The following is a 19,885-nucleotide window of genomic DNA, read 5'->3' as shown; positions in this document are numbered from 1 at the left end:
CATCACTTGAAGAAGTACTTACCGGGAGACTGATTTCACATTGATGTACTGAAAAATGTATTTTAATAATTTCGGAGTAGTGAAATACCGTCTTTAGGAGTCTGACAAATGGCTGAGAGGTGTGTTTAGTGCATTGATGATCTTGGGAACTCAGCTCAAAAATAAAGGATGCTCTTGTTCTTTATTTTCTTTTGTGTTAGGTTAGAACTTCTAAATGCCCATGACAATACTTTCCCTAATGCATGGGGCTCACTATTTTTGGATACATGTAAAAACCGTTTTAACATTTCGGGATTTTCATTTTCGTAAGTAAAAATCACTTAGCTGGCTGATCTGCTCTTGAAAACATTGACTAATTCCTCCTTGCCCCTGGCACTCAATTTGTTCAGACAAGTGATGCACTGTAAAAAAGACACTGAAGGTGAACGGAAAGTTAGGGCACAAACAAGCTGGTCATGGTCGAACATTATTGACAAAAAACTCCGAGACTGGGACGAAAAGGGAAGGACAAACACAGTCTCAAAAGGAGGCCATGTTTGTCCTCGAGACTTGAGACTTTGTGTCCTCCGTTCCTTCTCGTCCCATTCTCGGGGGGGGGTCTAGTTAATAATGCACACTGGAGATACCTTTGAAAACTTGTCCAGTTTACATACTCTACATGTGCGATAATTGAGCAGGAAGCAGGAATATGTGTGCTGGCAGTGTTTACACACTTTCAGCAAACAGATTCCTGATACCAATACTTACATCGTAAGGCTTGTCTCGGTTTCGTGACCGTTCGCATATCTGGAAGGATGAAATCGAGAAAAGTTTATTGTGCGCTATGAACTAGACATTCACTTCACTGTCCCTTACGCACTCTGTGATATTGTTTGTGTTTGTGACCTTTCATGTCACTAGTGAATGGCATTTTTGACATATTGCTGTTGTTGCTTATCTACTTGTTAAAAAAATACTTTTTTAAAGAGTGGTGATATTATTTGGATACTCTTAAATGCGTTGCATAATTAAGGAGCACTACCAATAGTGCACAAACCTAAAGAATATAGGCACGTACCTTAATATGTTTTATCGCATTGTTACAGACCTGGTGTGCTGGAAGTATGTCTGCGCTTTGCATAGTGAGGCTTTTTGCTGATTCCCTGTCGATGCAGGGTTGCCCGTGGGCGAGTTGTTTAACGAGGCTGCCACCGCAGACATTCCGCGGGTGCCTCCTGTATGTCCAGTAGTGTGCAATACAAACTGATAAAACATGACCAAGACGTGTTTCCTTTCCTTGGAAGACATGAAATTGTCCAGAGCAAGTCCAGAGCAAGCCCACTATTCGCTGCTTCAGGCACGTGCTAAAACCAAAATTTCTACATGGCTCGCAGATGGTATGCGAATAATGTCTCGCAACAGATTTTATTTTCAATAGTCGCTGCCAGGTGAAACCAGTTGTAAAATCTTCAAAGAAAAGATTGTACATACTGAGAGTGCCACATGGTAAGAGCAAATGTTGAACTCAATAATTAAACAGAACCCCAGTTTCAGAAAGGAAGTCGAAATGTCTTGGAACTGTTTTGCGACAGGAACTTAGTTGGATCTGCCAAACAAAAAAAAAAAGCAAGTAGGGCACATATCTACTTTAATAGTGTTTGCACAAAGTCTTGCGAGACTTGCTTGTTAGAGAGAACAAATAATTTTGCTCCAAGTTTGAAGCCCGTGTATTTCAAAAGAACCCTTAATAACTCGTCTGAAAGACTCATACAAGTATCTAGGTATGGGCAAAATGCATTTGAAAATGTACCAATGCCCTACACAAGACGGTTTTACAAAAATGCATCTAAAAGCACTTACAATTTTCAGAAATGTATAGAAAGTCAAAACACAAAAAAACATGAGGAACTCTTCCCAACACTTTTGAATTAAAATAATGTTCCCAGAGTCTGATATTAGCGATCACACAATAACCACAGCAAACTTGGATAAATTATCAGAGTAGAGCGAACGCAGCATCAAAAAGTAACTAGTCCCACTCAGCCCGTGGATTTGCTGTCCATCTTAATTTGTTACAGTACTTGTGCAGAAACTACGGCAAAAGGTGAGGTGTTGAAGGTGACCGGTGGACGAGTGTGCTAAAACCTTGCATCTTGGATCACATGAGGCAGAAGATTGCACTGCAGAACCCAGAGATCTCTGCCTCTGTCACTTGTACAGTAAAGATCAGAAAATAGTTATTGCCTAAGTGCACTTTTTGTATAAGAAAAATTAAACAGATTGAAGCGTGTGGTGCCCCATGGCGAATTGGAGGACCTGAAGCCATCCAGCTGGACGCTGAAGATCATGCTTGACAGTCCTATGTTGGTAGCAAAACAACAAAATAAAAAAACTCAAATTCGGGGGTTCTGCGTGCTAAACCTACGACGGTCATCTGGCACGCCCCAGCGGAGGACTGAGGATTAATTTGGACCACCTGGGGATCTTTGGACATGGAACCGAAAGCTCGGTTACATGGCGCCTTCTTTGCAATAAGCAGCAAAACAACGAAGGAATGCCTTTGCTGAGTTTCGGTAGATGATGCCACTAATTTTCAGTGTAAAAAAGCCAAGAATACGAGACTTTTCGATGTTTTCATTTACGTTTTAACAAGATTTATAAAAGATTAGCATTATATAAGCAGATAACTGCTCGAGTTGCGCTCTCAGCACACTGCACCCGATGCGACGCCATAGCCCCCGTCGCCAATATACTTAACTGCTGGTTTCGAAATAGCCCCCTTTTCCCTTTGCGGTTACACAGCACGTTTATTTAATTTTGCTAAGTTAAAGTAAAAGTGACAAGCTCATGCTCCATATAATTTTAATGTCAAAATCGTTTCAGGGCCCGTGTAAATTGGCATTGTTTGGTGAGGAGTTCAACCTTGTTTACAACGGTTCTTCACATAAAAGCAACTACAGTTTCAGAAATGCATGTGCACTCTCATATGGCATCTTTGCCAATCGCCTGTAGCCTATGGACGGTTTGCGACTACCATCTTGGAACTTTTGTTCAACATAAGGCAACATTGAAACAAAGTAAAAACTTGTCAGACGTGGCATCTCTTTTATGATGAACTGCTCATCAAACGGCACTGTGAATGATGCAACGTTGAGGGGCGACCAAACATAAAAAAGCAAAGCACCTTTTCGGTACAGAGCATGGTGTACTGGACCTGGCTGTAAAAGCCTCTGTCATGATCAGCGTCCAAAAAAATGGTGCCGTCTTCGTTTTTCTTTTTTTTTCACCTCGTAGGGTTTTTCCTTCGATATGAAGCCAGCAATCCTCGGTGTCCGGGAAGTTAATTTTAAAGATGGCGTTATGAGATTCAATAATACCGTCTGGATTGGCAGAGATCCAAGACAGCTGTGCACAGATAACTGTTCCACACAAGGAAACCCTTAACCCTGTCTCTCTCACAAACTGCGTTCGTGCAACGGGCTCAAAATTCTGGCCACGGCTAGTTGCAGCATTCCAACGGAATGTACTGCTGGTCAGCGACACCACCGTCTTTTCGTGGGAAGTCGCTGCCATTTTGGGAACCCGTCCTACGTTGGACGCCATAATGCACAACTGCCGTGACTCTCGCCATAAGGCATCTTTCGTGCCCCTCGTTTGGTTTTCTAATTCTGCCGCTGCAGCACTGCTCAACACAACATAGTCAGTGTAAAACACGTTACACCTCAGGCAGCTAAGCTCTCTGGCAGGCTGTCTAGATCAAGATGGCTCTCGCGGCTTGGCAGTGGATTGGGTGCCTCATCAGGGCCACAGGATGGCATCTGGAGAGGTGCTGTAAGTGTGTCATAGAAAAGCCTTCCTGCAATGGCACGGAAAGAAATAGTTAAAACTGTATTGCCAATCTCAGACTCCCTGTTTGTAAGAGATGGCGGGGAATTTCTCCGTCAATCCAGTTATTAGTAAGGATTTATCCGATTACTGAGCTGACTAGACTTGTATAAATTCTTTGCATGACAAACTTCTTGGCAAACGTGTCATTCTTGGACTGCATTTACTTTAATGGGAACGGGTGCTGTTGCGGTAGAAATATTTACATTTTTGCATTAGATTTTGTGTTCAAAAGAAAGCCCCGACAACTGGTTCTCTCAACAGCATTGATGCTAAGGATGACATCGTGCTATTCAATTCGAAAACCACTATTTGCATGCCCTAACCTACAGCACGAGTGCAATGTCGGGTATGTTGGGCAATTCTAAATGATTGTCCATAAAACCAACAGAAGCAGAAAAACTGCCGTCTAATTCTTTGGTTGCTTTCGTGCAGTCGGTTGCCGAATTTTTATTGAATATTTCCCAAAAGTTTCACATGTTCCGAATTTAGCCGAATGCAAACATTGGAAGATTCGGCCGATCATTATTTATTTATTTGAATAGGAACTTTTACATTCGAAACTTCAGAAGCATTTTTTTTTGCCCTCGGATGGCTATGCTTTTAGAAATTATTTTTGCAGTATGTAAGCTATGTGCAAGTCTTGTATTTTTCTCTTGAGTTTCCAATATTGAAAATTTTTAAAATCTGATTGTAGAGCTATTTATAACACACTGAGCAGACACATTGCCATGTCCGGGCAAGAATAGCTTGTACTTGCCCGGTATGTTGAAGAGACCTTGGGAGGGAGCTTTCGCCAAGAACTCTTCCAGCACGTTATCATCGCGAAAGGCGCGAAACTTCTTTGCCTGTGGAGCATGTCTAACGGTGCTTGTGGATGCCCATCTCTCCAACTTGAAATCGATGTTGCAAAAGGCGGAGGGCACGATATTCTTTTTTGTGCCCTGGTTCCACTTGCTGCCTTCATCTGTACAGGCATGCCCTGTGTATCCTGAGCTTTCTGCTTCCTCAGCTTTCCAAAGTATTGTGCCTACATGACTACACACTCTTGCTTTGCCGGCTATGCAGGTGCATCCGGCTGTCGCAACATGGCCTTCCCTCTTGGCGGAGACCCAGACCTGACTGAGTTTTTTGCTTGACTGCGAGCCTTGTACACTGCCCTTTAAAAGGACCAAATCTTTGTCGATCTTATGAATGAGGACTTCTCCCACCCAGCCACTCTTCAAATAGTTATACGACTCCAAGCTTTTATACGCTTTAGCATCCCTCAAATCGCATGCTTTTGTGTAAAGCGGAGAGTAAATTACTCTTGCTGACCAAATGTCCGGCCACTTCTTCACATCTACGTCCCAGCTGGTGAGGAGGTCTGGATGAGGGTAGTAGCGCTCGTCTGCTGACGGAAGGTACCGGAATCAGCACAGATACACAAACATCAGAAAAAAGGGGGAAAGAAAAAAAAAAGAATAGCTAGTCAAGGTGCAGGTGAGATGGCATAAGTTTGTCATGAATGTAAGGCACGAAACTGGCATGTAAAACAAAAACTGTTGAGGAGGCATTCCTTTGTCTCTTGCACCAATTTATTTAAGAATCGTAGCTGAACTTCAATTTGAAACGATGAAGTTATGTCGACACAAAGTGTTATGATTACCATGTGTTATGCCTTAACGTGTAAACTTAAATGCAGCTGACGCAGTTATTTCGAAACATGCATTAGTAAACACAGCTGGCTGTTGTGGGCAGCTCACCTGTTGTGTCCATTGCTCTTCGGCCACTCGCGGTTTCATTAAACGCATTCTGTGCGCTCGGTTGCCAGAGTGCTCTTCGGCCGCGCTTTCCCGCAAAAAGAAAAAAAGCTACTGCTATTTATTTTTGCAAGCTTTAATGACATGTTGCGAGCGAGCCGATAACACATGCGATATTAGCAATTTCGCATGTGTAGGGTTGTGCTCTCGGTTGCCAGAGTGCTCTTCGGCCGCGCTTTCCCGCAAAAAGAAAAAAAGCTACTGCTATTTATTTTTGCAAGCTTTAATGACATGTTGCGAGCGAGCCGATAACACATGCGATATTAGCAATTTAATTCGATGTTTGATGGTCAACTGCATGACCGATCGCGTCGACGGGCACCGATCGATTGCGGCACAATTCTTATGTTGTGATTTTTCGTTGCGACGTCAATCGCCGCAACTACCGACTATCACCTTGAGCGCGACATTCAGTGCACACCTATATTATCTCGGCGATTAGTAAGCAGTCGACATATCTCCTTTACTCACCTCCGACGTCAATGGTCCGTGTCGAGCCGCTCAACATCGCCGAAGTCGCCGTACGACATGCCGGCGGTACACTCAACTTAAAACAAAACGGGAGTGCTTTGATGATCCAATAGACTCTTTCCAAAACCGACGCGCCCCATCGCGGCGAAATACCACGCACTGCACTCTCGGAACTGGTTGGCCACCCAGTTTCGGTTTCGAGCGAGCAGGTTCATCTCATGCTATCACGCCGCGACCGAAGCGCTGATTACTTTTTCGATTATCGGACTTTTTACGACTGTACAATACGCTCATTCTCGAGTGATACAAAACGAAGACCGGGGCACTTTCCTTGGTTCCCGAAACACCGGATATTGTGCGTGCGTATGCAAACGTAGTAAGACGTGGCTTAGTCACCTCACCCCACGAGTGCATTTTGAGCTCAGTGGCAGTAATCCCGTCTAGTACCAGTAAACTACAACTGAAATTTGGTCACCTTGAACCCTACACGTATTTTGTTTGCCAAACGTCCGCTTCTTGTTACTACATTGGGCGAAAAGCAAGCCGAATCTTCACAGGGTTATCAAAGTTGAGCCCAGCGTTGGCGCATAAACTTTTAAGGGAACGTAATAAATTCGACCTCACTACTGCACAAAAGTTACTATGATGTCTTCCTCGTGTCATCCCATATCTCACACTCAAATTTTATGCTGGTAAAAGATTAAGTTTTCGCAAACACTGAGATCGGCTTGCTACGACGGGGGCCCTAACAAGCGTCCCCTACTCCTCGGTAAGCATTTTTTGGACAAGCTTTTCCTGACGCGTAAGACCTATGCCTGAACGGTGTGTCTAAACTTATCTCGGCAGACTCAGTCAGGAAGAAAGCAAACACATAACAAATATTAGAGCTATTACCAACCGTCAAGTGCGGTTTGAATAATTTTGTTCGTTTGGCGCACCGCATAGGGGTTCATGACCGTCCGACGCACTTCCGGCGAAAGGTGCGACAATCTTCACACAAGTGCTCGACTTTTGGGTCATTCTAACCAAAGGAGACGGCAATTTTCGTCATAATTTGGATATGCTTGAAAAAAATAATATGAATAAAGAAACATTTGAAAGTAAGGATGGCTAAGTTTGAGGGCTGAATTATGTTTATTTTTGCTGACGTCATGCTCCAAAATGCAGGGAATTTGAGAAAACCTCCTGTGTTTCAAAAAAATTGCTGAAAAAAGCTATTCTTACCACATAATTTTACGTTTGCATGCAATCAAGCATAAATATATTCTATCTTACCTTGAAAGGAAAACACCTTACGCCGCCATTCTGAGTTCAGACAGGCATTCCAAGCTGAAGCAAATTTTTAAGATTTCTTGATTTTTTTTTAGTCAACTTGAAATTAAAATTTGACTAAGAACCTTTTTCTACTTATTCTCATAAACCTTATACTCGACTAGCTTGCATTACAACAGTAAAAAATTATTCGGACGTTTTTTTAATTAAATGGTGAATATGACACCTTCTTCAAAAACTGCCCTATAGAGGGTAAAAAAAAAAGCCATGTGGGCAACGGTGCTCGCATTTTCTGAAATAGCCGAAAGGTTAACCAACCCCCTCTGTTCAACATAAAAAAATTAGAAAAGTACTTTTCGATATTTTGGAGAAATTATTTTTTTAAATATGAGGCAGAACAACATCGCCTCCAGGCGTCCAGCTCGTCGGCAACGCACGCCGTCGTCTGGTACGGTCGAGCGAAACACTGCACGGGGAACTTAATTTCGTTAACTATATTTGTGTAGCTAACGCTAAGAATCTTGACATTATGACATCTCTATTTATAGTGACTAGGAAGGGGATATTTTTTTTTGTTCTAAACAATATGTTTGGGTGCACTTGCAAGTTGAATAGCGACTACTCGAATACTGTTTGGGAAACTTTTTATCAAAGCCGAAACAAAGCACATTTGTAGTTCATCGACATTTCTTTTTTTCATACGTACATGAATCTAATATATAGTCCAGAAATACTATGTACAGATGTCACGCAGATAAGATATCAAAATACCAGAAAGGGCAGGCGAATACTCATATTTAGGGGTTTTCGATAGGAGCACAACACAGAACTTTTTTTCATATAGGGGGACATATATTTTACAAGTGGTAAACACGCAACATGCTTTTGTTGTGTTATAACCTTCGAATGGCCGTTGGCCTGAATATCCACTCTTAATGTTCTGCTTCTTTTAATGTTTCACTCTCTGTATTTCAGTTGCACTATGTATTTGCACCCCAATACCTTTTCGTTGAAAAGGAGGAAAATCACCGTTATCGCTCGGCATCGTTGACGATCTCCAGCGTTCACTATTTCCTTTTTTGCAAGCAAACGCAGTATGACCAAAAAGTGAAGACGCGCCGTCTGCTAACCAATTTTGATGAACCGTCTGCGTTCACAAACTCTGTTAGTAGACGACGGCTTTTTCTCCACTCACCTGAGCACATGTAAAGTGGAATTAAAGCCTTCAAATTTGCGTGCCAAAAGAATATTATTACGTGGTGGCTAAAATAACACCCACGTCCATCGTGCAGAAAGAGTTTTCCACGCGAATTTAAGACATCGCAGCAGACGGTTCACACCCGTGACGTTCCAGACGTGCGCAGTGTTCTAGCCAATGACATGAACCTAAAGCTAATGAAACACTGATGTTCTAAATGTGATATAGTATTTCTTGACTATATTTTATATTTATCTACATAAGAAACAAAAATGTCGGTGAGCTGCAAATGTGCTTTGTTTCGGCTTTGATAGAAAGTATCCCAAACAATATTTCGAGTTGTCGCTATTCAACTTGCAAGCGCACCCGGACATATAGTTTAGAGAAAAAAAATATGCACTCTCTAGTCACTATAAATAGACATGTCATAATGTCGAGATCCACAGCTTTAGCTATACAAATATAATTAACGAAAGTAAGTACCCCGTGCAGTGTTTCACTCGACCGTAGCAGACGACGGTGTGCGTTCCCGACGAGGTGGACGCCAGGAGGTGATGCCGTTCTGCCTCATATTTAAAAAATTATTTCACCAAAATGACAAAAAGTACTTTTCCAATTTTTTGAAATGTTGAACAGATGGGCTCGGTTAAACTTTTGGCTATTTCAGAAAATGCGAGCACCGTTGCCCACATAGCTTTTTTTTACCCTCTATATGGCAGTTCTTGAAGAAGGTGTCATATTCACCATTTAACTAAAAACTGTCCGAACAATTTTTTACTGTTGTAATGCAACCTAGTCGATATAAGGTTTATGAAAATAAGTAGAAAAAGGTTCTTAGTCAAGTCTTAATTTCAAGTTGACTAAAAAAAATCAAGAAATCTTAAAAATTTACTTCGGTCTGGAGTGCCTGTCTGGACCCAAAATGGCGTCGTAAGGTGTTTTCCTTTCAAGATAAGATAGAATATATTTATGCTTGATTGCATGCAAACGTAAAATTATGTGGTAAAAATAGCTTTTTTTCAGCAATTTTTTTAAATACAGGAGGTTTTCTCAAATTCCCTGCACTTTGGAGCATGACGTCAGCAAAAATAAACATAATTCAGCCCTCAAACTTAGCCATCCTTACTTTCAAATGTGTCTTTGTTCATATTATTTTTTTCATGCATATCCAAATTATGACGAAAATTGCCGTCTCCTTTGGCATGAAACGGCCCTTTTGCTTTCTTAAAACGGTTTGTATGCGCGAATGCGCCTATATGATCGCAGGAAAACTTTATGCGCATACGCGATGTTGGATATTAGTGGAATGCTAGCGGGTGGAAACTTCACTTCGTGCAGCGCTGTGGGGCAGTACAGGTAAGAGATCAGAAATGTGTTCAAATAGAGCTCTTCAACGGCGCCTCCGAGTTTTACCTCGCGTACTCAGGTGTATTAAGAGAAACAGTAATCCCAAACAGTTATATATCGTCTATGGACGCACGGAACAAACTCCCTGATCAACAATACCAATGCAAAGGCTCAAGCTCGATCTATGCCTACTTTTTGGTTGCTACAACTTGCTGATGCGCACAGAAGCGAGATCCCCGAGCTTCGCAGCGTCGAAATTCCCAGCACTGGCTCGTCTACATACATCGAAACGCTAACAGAAAGGCTCAAGTACAAAAATACAACGAGCCTGCATTAAGACAAGCTATACGTCTCTGGCTTGTGCTAAAGCTTCAAGGTCTGGCCATTTAGGTTAGTTTAGAGACCACAAATGACGCTCGTGGGACCAGAAATCATGAGATAACGGCCGTTAAAGGGGCACTCAAGTGGATTCTGAGATCGCCTATTTATTGTCATATCGCAATCCACGGGCTCTAAGCATCCTAAAAATCCTAAAATTACATACGTGTAGATCGAAACCGAAACCATGCCACTCTCCTCCCTGGCCAACGAGTTCCCAGAGTGCAATGCGCGCCGCGTTGCATGCAGGGTTTTATGAAAGTAGTCTATTATACGAAAGAGAAAAACATCTCAGAAAAATATGCTCGAAGGCTCTGGCCCCGTCGTCCCGTCCACCCTGAAATGGGTGGCCACTAGCCGGAAGTTTGGGTTCACGGCCTGCAAGCCAGCACAGTTCATCCCGCAAGTTCCGCCAAGTACCCATCCAAGTCAAACCAAGTTCCCACCATACCCACAACGTTGCCTACCCAGATAATCGCTACGCCACCACCATTTTAAGTGATGAGCCATTAGACAGCGCTTACAACGCCGTTTTCGCAAGATGGCGGCGTCCTTTCAAAAAAGGTCTATTCTATACACATTTCCAAAAAAAACGTTCCTAGGCCACCGCCATGTTGCTGATGCTGATGCGGCTGGTGCGACTGTCGCGCGCTCTATTAGCTAGATATATTGTGCCACTCTCTGGACCGTGAAAACCCGGTCAGCGCGATTCTCTACCTAGGTTTTACAGTTTTGCATTCGACGATTTCTGGCAACTTCCGAAAGTTTCCACTTAATCTTTTTTTATGCGTGCTGCGTACCCTTTTTGTGCTATCTTCATCTGCGAGAAATAGGGCTGGTAAATGCCTGCCATTCAAGTTTTTCTGCTCAACATTGACGGGAAACGAAAGAGATGAAGCACGTCGAAAGGCTCTCGACGTAAATTTGCGAACAATGACAACTATTCTCGCCCTCTCAGAGATAATCCGCGTTGAGTCCTCAGTCATCTCCAAAAATAATTGGTACGTACTATATATTTCTCGAACGTTAACACTTGCTAAACTGTATGTCCATGTCCTGCCCATCGGTAAACACGTTATTTGTGAGCGTGAAAACGCTCACAATTTTCAACAGAAGATAGCCTTTTGGCCATCTTTTGTTCAAAATTATTTTCGACAGCTAAGCGCTTTTTTGTTGGACACGCGGCTAATAGGGCGGTGCCGTCAAAACTTATCGCAAAAAAAAAACAAAAAAACAACAACTAGCTTTTCAGTTGCACTCGTTCTGTTGCGCGCGTACCTAACAAAAATAGATTACAAGATTTGTTTTCTTTTTTTTTTTTAATGTTTAATAATGCTTTCTCAATGTCCTCAGAAAATACACGCACCATAAAACACCAAATACAGATGAGAAAACGATAATTTAGCCGCCAGCAGTGTTTCAAACTGCGCCTGCGCAAGCTGCGCCAATCAAAATCACAGTTCACTTGGTTAGGGTTAGCAGGGACGCCGGTGTTAGTCTAGCGTCAAACCCAGTGACTGGGCTCAGAAACGGTTTGCTGCCCCTGGGGTCGAGTGTTTCTTGGAAAGGTGTATAGCAAGAAAGGTAGTCAGACGCTTCGCACCCATCCAAGCAAGCCACTGTTCTCAAGGCAAGAGGAGCAAACCACTGCTTTCGGGAAAAGCAAAAACATACCACAAGCCTTTTACCCACTGTATTTATTGCCGAAACCAGCTTCCCACGCAGGTAAGGAAACGTGCGTTTCAAACGCAGATACTCAGTCCACTCGCTGTCAATAAAGTGTAGCTGCGCACAATGCGATGTTAAAGGGATACAACCGAAATAAGGCAACTTCGCGCATTTCACGTCTTATCTTTGATATTCCTTGAAGCATATATCTGTCTTCAACACCAAACGTAAATGAGCAGAGGTAAATCATTCGCGAAACCAAAATCCGCTCTCAAGAGAGATAATTCAAGCCAATTTACTTTTCTCATTGCTTAGCAACCAGAAAATATCGTGAAGCGTGAAAGAAGGTAGAATAGATCGCTACCAGATGGCACGGTCAAGCAGGGTAGTTTCAGATAGCTAGGCTAGATGGTGCTAAATACCGTCCAATGCACGGCCACAAAAATAATTTTGCTTCCTCGCGCAACTTCGAACATCTTTACCATACACATATGCACTTACATTACGCGCGCCACACCACAGGTTAGCATGCGCTGGACATCATATACAACGAGCGCATACACGTACACAATACATGAAAAATCAACGGCCTTCCGTGCTCGTTGTTTTGAAGGTATGGATTTTCTAGGTGATAACCTAAGCAATAAATATTGTTCCCTGTAGGTCGATATTTTCGGCTTTGATGCAATTCCTCAGAAAGTATTTTCATCGGTCCAAGGGACGAATCTTGTAGTAAACAGTAAACGTTCATGTTGTAAGTATTTGCGAAATCCGATAAAATAGCCCGTTACGCTGTGGTTCCTAGCAGCTATGCTAGCAACCATCTGTTCGCTTCCCCGTAAAGCACGTCGGAGAATGGCGCGAGGGAAGAATTTTCTATCGAGTATTTGATGTTGTTTCTTTGCGCTGTTCGTGAGCGGCCTCAATGCTAGTCTTGAATTAACTTCTGTTAAGAGGGTATTTACACAGCTGGAAGCGTCGCCACAATCTGCGGCAAGTGTTTTGTACGTCTAGCTACGCTGTGACTACTTGAGAAACAAGCTTCTCAGCCAGAAGTCGATTGTCCACTAAAAACTATTCGGCTATAGCAGGAAGCAAATTTACGTAACACGACACCGGTCTTCATGTTCAAATTCAGTTTAATGCCAATGTGCCAAGCTATAATTGTACCTACTTCCTGTCATATTTCGAGCCTCTTCAGCCCTTGCTTTTGAGCGCAATCGCTCTTGTGGAGGGGAAAAGAAGACGTAGAAGACCAGATTGACACTGGCTGATTTGAGCTACGGCTCAAATCAGCGTTCCAACATGACTAATCGCAGGTCGATAGATTGCACCGTAATCGCTAAAGCTGTCTTCCTAAAATCTGCGACGGTATGCCAACGTGCTACGGTATACGTCATCTCATCTTGCTGTTAAAACACCGGTACGGAAAACACCTGACATGGGAGACAATTGCATCTTTCTTAACAACGCACAACACTGCCCTGACAAAGTTGGTAACACACGAAAATACAAAACCACGCCGATCGTTGGTTGGCACTTGGTGACAGGAAACAGAACCGAACGTAGCAGCACAGAAGGCGCAGAGGCATACGGCAGAAGAACATGCCTGTCTGGTACGCAAAGTTGCCATAACTTCGTTGCGCTGGCCAAGGCGTTGTGCAGGTTGCGGAGTAGACTTGCAAAGACGGCGAAGGCGGCCATGTTAGCCCAGTGCACTATAATGCTGCTGGTACTATACTGAAACTTCCCAATTTCTAACTGCTTAATTTGCTCGTTTGACGCAGCCAAGGTCCTCTACGTGTTCGAGATGGAGACTAAGTACAGGCGGCCTTCGCTACCCCTGACGCTGAATCAGCCTAGCATCGTTTCAAAACAACGCGTGCGACGTGCCCGAAAAACCAAACCTAAAAAAAGATGAGGCGGGACAACGGAACTTTCCTCCCGCCTGCCCGGAGAACGAGAAAAACGTCTCGTTCCTCCCTTATTTTTATATCCGCTTGGGGGCGCGTCAGTAAAAGGGAGGAAAATGTGCCGTTACTACTTTTCCATTCTTTTTTTTTTTAAGTACGCATCGCCGAATTCATATTCTACGTTCAAACACTGCGATACTGGTCCTAAAATACAAGCCAAGGTTTTATATATGATCGTTATCTCTTTCGAAAGTTATGTGATCTTCAGAAAATTTTAATTTGAAAATGGCGGCCGGTTGAGTGTTCGAATACATGCAGCTGAGTGGCGTCAGTCACCGGAAGTGGGCTCCATTTTTTCGTGTAACGTTTCAGAAAATCACTCATAAATTTTGAAAGAGATAACTGTTATTTCTAAAACTTTGGCATCTAGCTCCGACAGCTAGCGCTACATTGGGTCGGAGAATGATCATTCTTCGTTATTTTGTTAACTTGTAGGTAAAAACAAAACAAGAACATAGTAATTATTTTGTGTGGGAGAGAGGAAGCACACTGTAAAATTCGATCAGTCCTTATATGAAGCACCAGGGCGGCGACCGAATGTGATATCTGAGCTGCCTAATGATGAAAGCGGTCATACGATGGAATATGAAACGGCTGCTAGTTGACCACCGGAATCTGTCACCCTTCTCACTACAAATATTACCTGTCTCGATCCTTGAGTTTGTCGTTATTTTTTTATTCCTCACCCTCAATTTTTGAAGTGTTATATTTTGCTTTCTTTGGTCGGAATTTTATTTAAAAATGCTGTGCTATTATCATTCTTGATACGACAGCGGAGAGGAAATTATGATCCTTATAGCCGTCGCTCGTTACCCAATATTTACAGAAAACCTTCACGTACAATAAAAAAAAATGTTTTTATTTTTTGTTTAAAACGTTGAAGGTGTCCTATTTCGGCCCGCATCTGAGTGCCCTTTTTTGTCTATATTTGAATTTCGTTCTTACGCTTTCCGAAAAGGCTTACGCATGCAGGAAAGGTAAGAAACACGGCCGAATTTAAAGAAACAAAACGGACATCTTGCCCAAATAATCCCATTTAAATAGATACTAATATATGCTACATATTTGTTTTGTAGATATAACGGTAGGAATTAGTTTTATTTACTTCTCTGTCTGCATGTCGTATTTCGTCGACGTCCCATCACGAACATCCCTTCCATTTCGGGTAGTCTTCAGATGCTTTTAAAGGTCAATACTCTCGCAAAAAGTCGCCTCTCATTTTTTTGTAGTATATCAATTGTTTCCGGTGTTTAGAGTGACTACAACTACTAGGACGGGCCTCAGTGAGTCTGGTCCTTAGTGAGACCACCTCGGCTTGCGGACACAATTCGCCTGAAACAGAAGCCGGAGCTTTCTCGAACTGTGCACTGGAGATAGGTCACCTGAAGGGCATAATCCCAACCGACAATAGAGGTCCGTCGAAAACAAAGGGATCAGAACGTCGTCGATCCAATTAGTACTGGGTAAAATCAGAGTTCCTAGACTACAGAGTGACCCCAACTGCTTTGTGGGTTTCACGTGTTTTAGGGGTAGCGTTTGAAATACAGGCTCCGAGGAGGAGGAGGACAAAGCGTCAATCGTCTGCAATCGTGTCCAAGCTAGGCTTAGCCTCTCGGCCTCGTCGTCCTCCTTGCCACACTATACGTCACGCATGCGCACGCGCATCCAGTGTGCGAAGGAAGCCTCCGCCGTTAAATCCTTTTCAACAATAATCTCCCCACCAGCAAGCTGCATCTTCTAACCATGTCCTTCTAGCCAGACGAAAGGGCTGCGACTCTAATGAAAATGACACCCCAGATGGCACACTTTACGTGGTTCAACTACTCTACTCAAAATACTGTAGTTTAACTACTTTTCTGAGTAGTTTAGTAACTTTCAATAACATTTTTATTTCGGTAATTAGTTGGTTGCTTTAATTACTTTTTTCCGAGTAACTTCTACTCAAATTACAAATTCCTTTTGAATGTTAGTGGTGGGTTTGGTGGTCAACAAACATTCCTGAACAAAAATCGATAAGATATTGGAAGATAAGCCGTTATGTGCAAGGAGTGGGAAGCATGTGACATAGGCAGGGAGTGGTTTGAAGGGTCCAGAAACCACCGAAAGTTTCATGAGCCCCCCCCCCCCCCCCCCCCCCACTGCAACAACCCTGCTACGAGGCGCGGGAAGCGGACAGACACGTTGCAAGTGAGGCTCAGTAAATGCGGGATTAGTGCCGAAAACTGTCATTCCTTTGTTTCCCGAAGCTCAAGCAGACGACGTATTTAAAGAACGGGTTTGTTCCCGCTTCTCCCCAATTTAGGAGCTCTCGCCCACCACGGAAGGTGTACACACTGAAGCCCCACTCAAAGGAGTCAACAAAATTCAGCACCCGCTCTGAAGCCCATCTGGTGGTCCTGTAGTTTGTGCTGTACTCGGAGGATAGCGTGCTCAAGGGCAATGCAAAGGTGATGTCTTTGCGTTGCCTTTCCTCCCAAAATTCGGGATACGGAGCTCATCCAAGATTCGAAGATCGAAAAGCTTAATGAATCCTCCCAAGATTTTCACACACACAAAAAAAGAAAAGAAAAAAGAAGCTGAAATGGGAAGTACTTTAGGACATGGTACTTAAAGCGCTATTTCAAGTATGATTAGAAAACTTATACTTTACCTGAAGTAAATTTTCTGAGCTCTACTTGCACTTCACTAAAGTGTGTTTTCTCGTAATGTCTGAAAAAAGTACAATTCGCGACTTCAAAGTACATTCCCAAATTTTGAAAACAAAGACTGGCATATCGTCATGTGAAAACGCGCAATCGTCTTTCGAGACGTCGCCTGGTCGTTTCTCTGAGTGAAGTAACGGCGGCTATAAGACCGATACAAATACGAGCATTATAAGTTGTTTGTATTAAATATAAATAGTTCGTCAGCAAGAGCAAAAAAAAAAAAAAAAGAACTACTTTGTGGCGACTTCCTTTTATTCAATATTTGCCGCCATCTCGGAGAAAAAGTGATGCTCCTCCGATTACCCCTGGAGCAATGCATGCGAGTTAAAATAAAATAAAAAGAAAACTAGGGTATGAAAGAGCATAATGAAAGATGGCTTGAAAAAGTATTTGTACTTTTACTTTAAAAGTATGTTGTATTTATAGTACTTCACTTAAATTACTATGTAGTATGCACCTTACGTACTTACTATACTTGAAATACATAACCTCTAATTGACTTTACACTTTACTTACGCAACAGAGCAAACAGTCAACACTGTTTGCAAAGTCAAGCTCAGGCAGTGCTAAACCTCAAAATATAAATGATACATCCGCGGTACGTCACTGACCAGAAAACAAAAAGTACAATACAATTGATCCCGCTGAAGCAGAACCAGCTATTAAAGCACTTCTGTGAAAAAACAAGCGGATTCATATTTGGCTTGCATAATTACGCTAACGCATCAAAACCTCTGTACTTTCTTGTTACCATAAAAAAAAGAGAAACAACATAAAAGTAACTTTAAACGTAATTCGCCACTTTTTACAGTCGTGAGTAATTTCCTCAATTACTTCCAATTTGATTCATTTCTACTGGACTCAAATTACTTTTGAGGCCAATACTCAGTAATTTTATTACTTTTTTTTAGTAACTTCCACATGCCTGCCAGATGACACTGGAACACTGGCCACGAGCGAGCACTTGCTGGAAGTATGCATGGACGTAAATAATAATAAATATATATATAAAAATTAACAAAACGGGTTTATAAGGAAAAATATAATGGGGAATCGAACACTTTTCTTTTTTTTTACTTTTTCTTTGGTCGAGGGTAAAAGGGTTAAGGTTCGGTTCAAGGACCGGAGAAAACAATATCGGTTTCTAACCGTTAGATCCGGTTGTTATTCTCATGTTAAGAAAATAATCGAAGAGACAAGCACAAAAGCCAGATTTCTTTTATATATTGAATATTAGAAGACTGAAGCAAATGAATTAACCAAGAGCCTGAGCATGAACGGGCTACACGTGAAATGCATTTTAGGACGTAATAATTATATTGCGGCGGAGGACTTATCTGATAGCGCACATTTTTTCTCATACTTTTTGTCGCACAGGAAGGGTTTCGATTATGCGCTAAAGAATGTATAAACGCGCCTCAATACCCTTCGGCATTTCTGTTATTTGGTTGAGATTCTGGTTTTAAGAACGTTCTCTAATTACATTAAACTTATCATAAGGTTTATGTGCGTTACACTGCTTCTAGTGACGTATATTCTACATGTTTTATTATTATTTGTTCAACGGAAAAGCACCACAAGTATTTTGTTTTGTTTTTGTTTTTTGGAACGAAAAAAACAAAAATAGCAGTCTGCTCCGGTTCAAGTTTAAAACGAAAAGGCGCTTTCCCTTTCCGCCTTTTTTTTTGTTGTTGTTCTAGTTGGGTTAAATACCCTAGATTCAAAATGACGCGATAAAAAGAAGTAGATTATTTTTTTTTTCTGATCTTGAGCAGCTTATGAGCAGCAGCACTGAAAATATGCTATTCCTATGTGTTGTCATTGGTAATGCCTGCTTGGCACGTCTCTAAAATTTAACTCAATTGCAATAACATAAAACACATACACAAAGGAGATGCATAGCTCGAAATGTCTGGCACGTCTTTCGGCGTAGCATTTTTACATACAAGTTCAAGTATCATTAAGTTCTGACCATGGAATGTGTCAAAAAAGCGTATTAGAATAGCAAAATAAAGCTTTAGTTAAATAGCTACTGGGAAGAATGAAAAGTTAGGGAAGAGCTTCAATTGTCCCGAATCCAGCGTGAGCTTCGTTCCTTCCACAATGCTACGACGTCTCATGAACCTGGCGCCCGCGCGCGCAGCCAACGCACGGCGGAAGGCACGGAGCGCGCGATGGAGGCGGAGCCTTCGAGACGCGAACTCCGTTCTCATTTTGTGGATTACTATAAACTCTAATATGACCTCTGATGGTACGTTCAATATAGATGTCTGCGGTGAAACCTGAGACAAAACATCGAATCGTCGCCTAAGACCACTCTAAAGAACGGAGGGGTCCGACCTCGGTGGGACGACCACGAGTCGATTGAGCAAACCGCTTCAGCTTTTTACAGTACAGTTCTTTTTTCCTTTTTTAGGTGTGTCTGCTTTTTGCTCTCGCAGCTTCGTAAACCGCAGTGTCCCATAATGAGAGGTCAAATATGGCTGCTAACAGGCCACTCAGTTCTTAAATTTATTTTCCCGCATGTTTGGCCTTCTTGTAGAGAAGGCCGCGCCTCCTGCCTTATTCATGTTGGGTTTTGTGTTTTCCGCATTTTGTTTTTTTCTTACCCATCATGATGTATACACGGTGTTTCTCTTTCTTTCCTAGATATTTTATTTTTTTTTTTTTTTTTGGGGGGGGGGGTGGGGGGGTGTTAATCTTTGAGATCCCAACAAAATACTGCCGTTTAACAGCGCTGATGTTGAAGAAAGCTTGACAAAAGTAAATATTACATCCGCCCCTCCCCCCCTCCTGGAAACATGCACGTAACTCGAATGCTTAGAAATTAAGCCGGTACGGATAAGGGAATTGAAGGAGTTAGGAGTGTTGCTCAGGAAGAAAGAAGCAGCCTCGCAGCGCAGTCTGTGTTCCAGACCGACGCCAAATAAAGTTGTCCATAAAGCTCATACTTCAGGTGAAGCCATTTTTGCAAGCGTTACCGAATAAAAGTACCGAAATTTGTCATTCGTTACTGCGTAATAAAAATAAACGTGTTACGTAAATACGATACGTCAAAATAAACGCGCCACCATTCCCGTTATCTATGAAAAAACAAATAACGTACGCAACTTTTGCGTATTTTATATTTACAATTTCATACGTTTTAGTGTTTTGACGACGGAGGTATGCATAAACGCCACATTTAATGAAACGTTATATCAATGC

At 42.3% G+C, this 19,885-nt stretch overlaps 1 pseudogene; it reads right to left on the bottom strand.

Moving 5' to 3' along the window:
• Positions 1 to 2,933: 2,933 nt before the first annotated feature.
• Positions 2,934 to 5,622, bottom strand: LOC115322713 (annotated as a pseudogene).
• Positions 5,623 to 19,885: the final 14,263 nt, after the last annotated feature.

The sequence above is a fragment of the Ixodes scapularis genome, unplaced genomic scaffold, assembly GCF_016920785.2.
Source record: "Ixodes scapularis isolate PalLabHiFi unplaced genomic scaffold, ASM1692078v2 PGA_scaffold0__279_contigs__length_252992795, whole genome shotgun sequence".
In the NCBI taxonomy this organism is placed as follows: domain Eukaryota; kingdom Metazoa; phylum Arthropoda; class Arachnida; order Ixodida; family Ixodidae; genus Ixodes; species Ixodes scapularis.
Note: the sequence above shows the minus strand (reverse complement) of the source record. Positions and strands in the feature narration are given on the sequence as shown.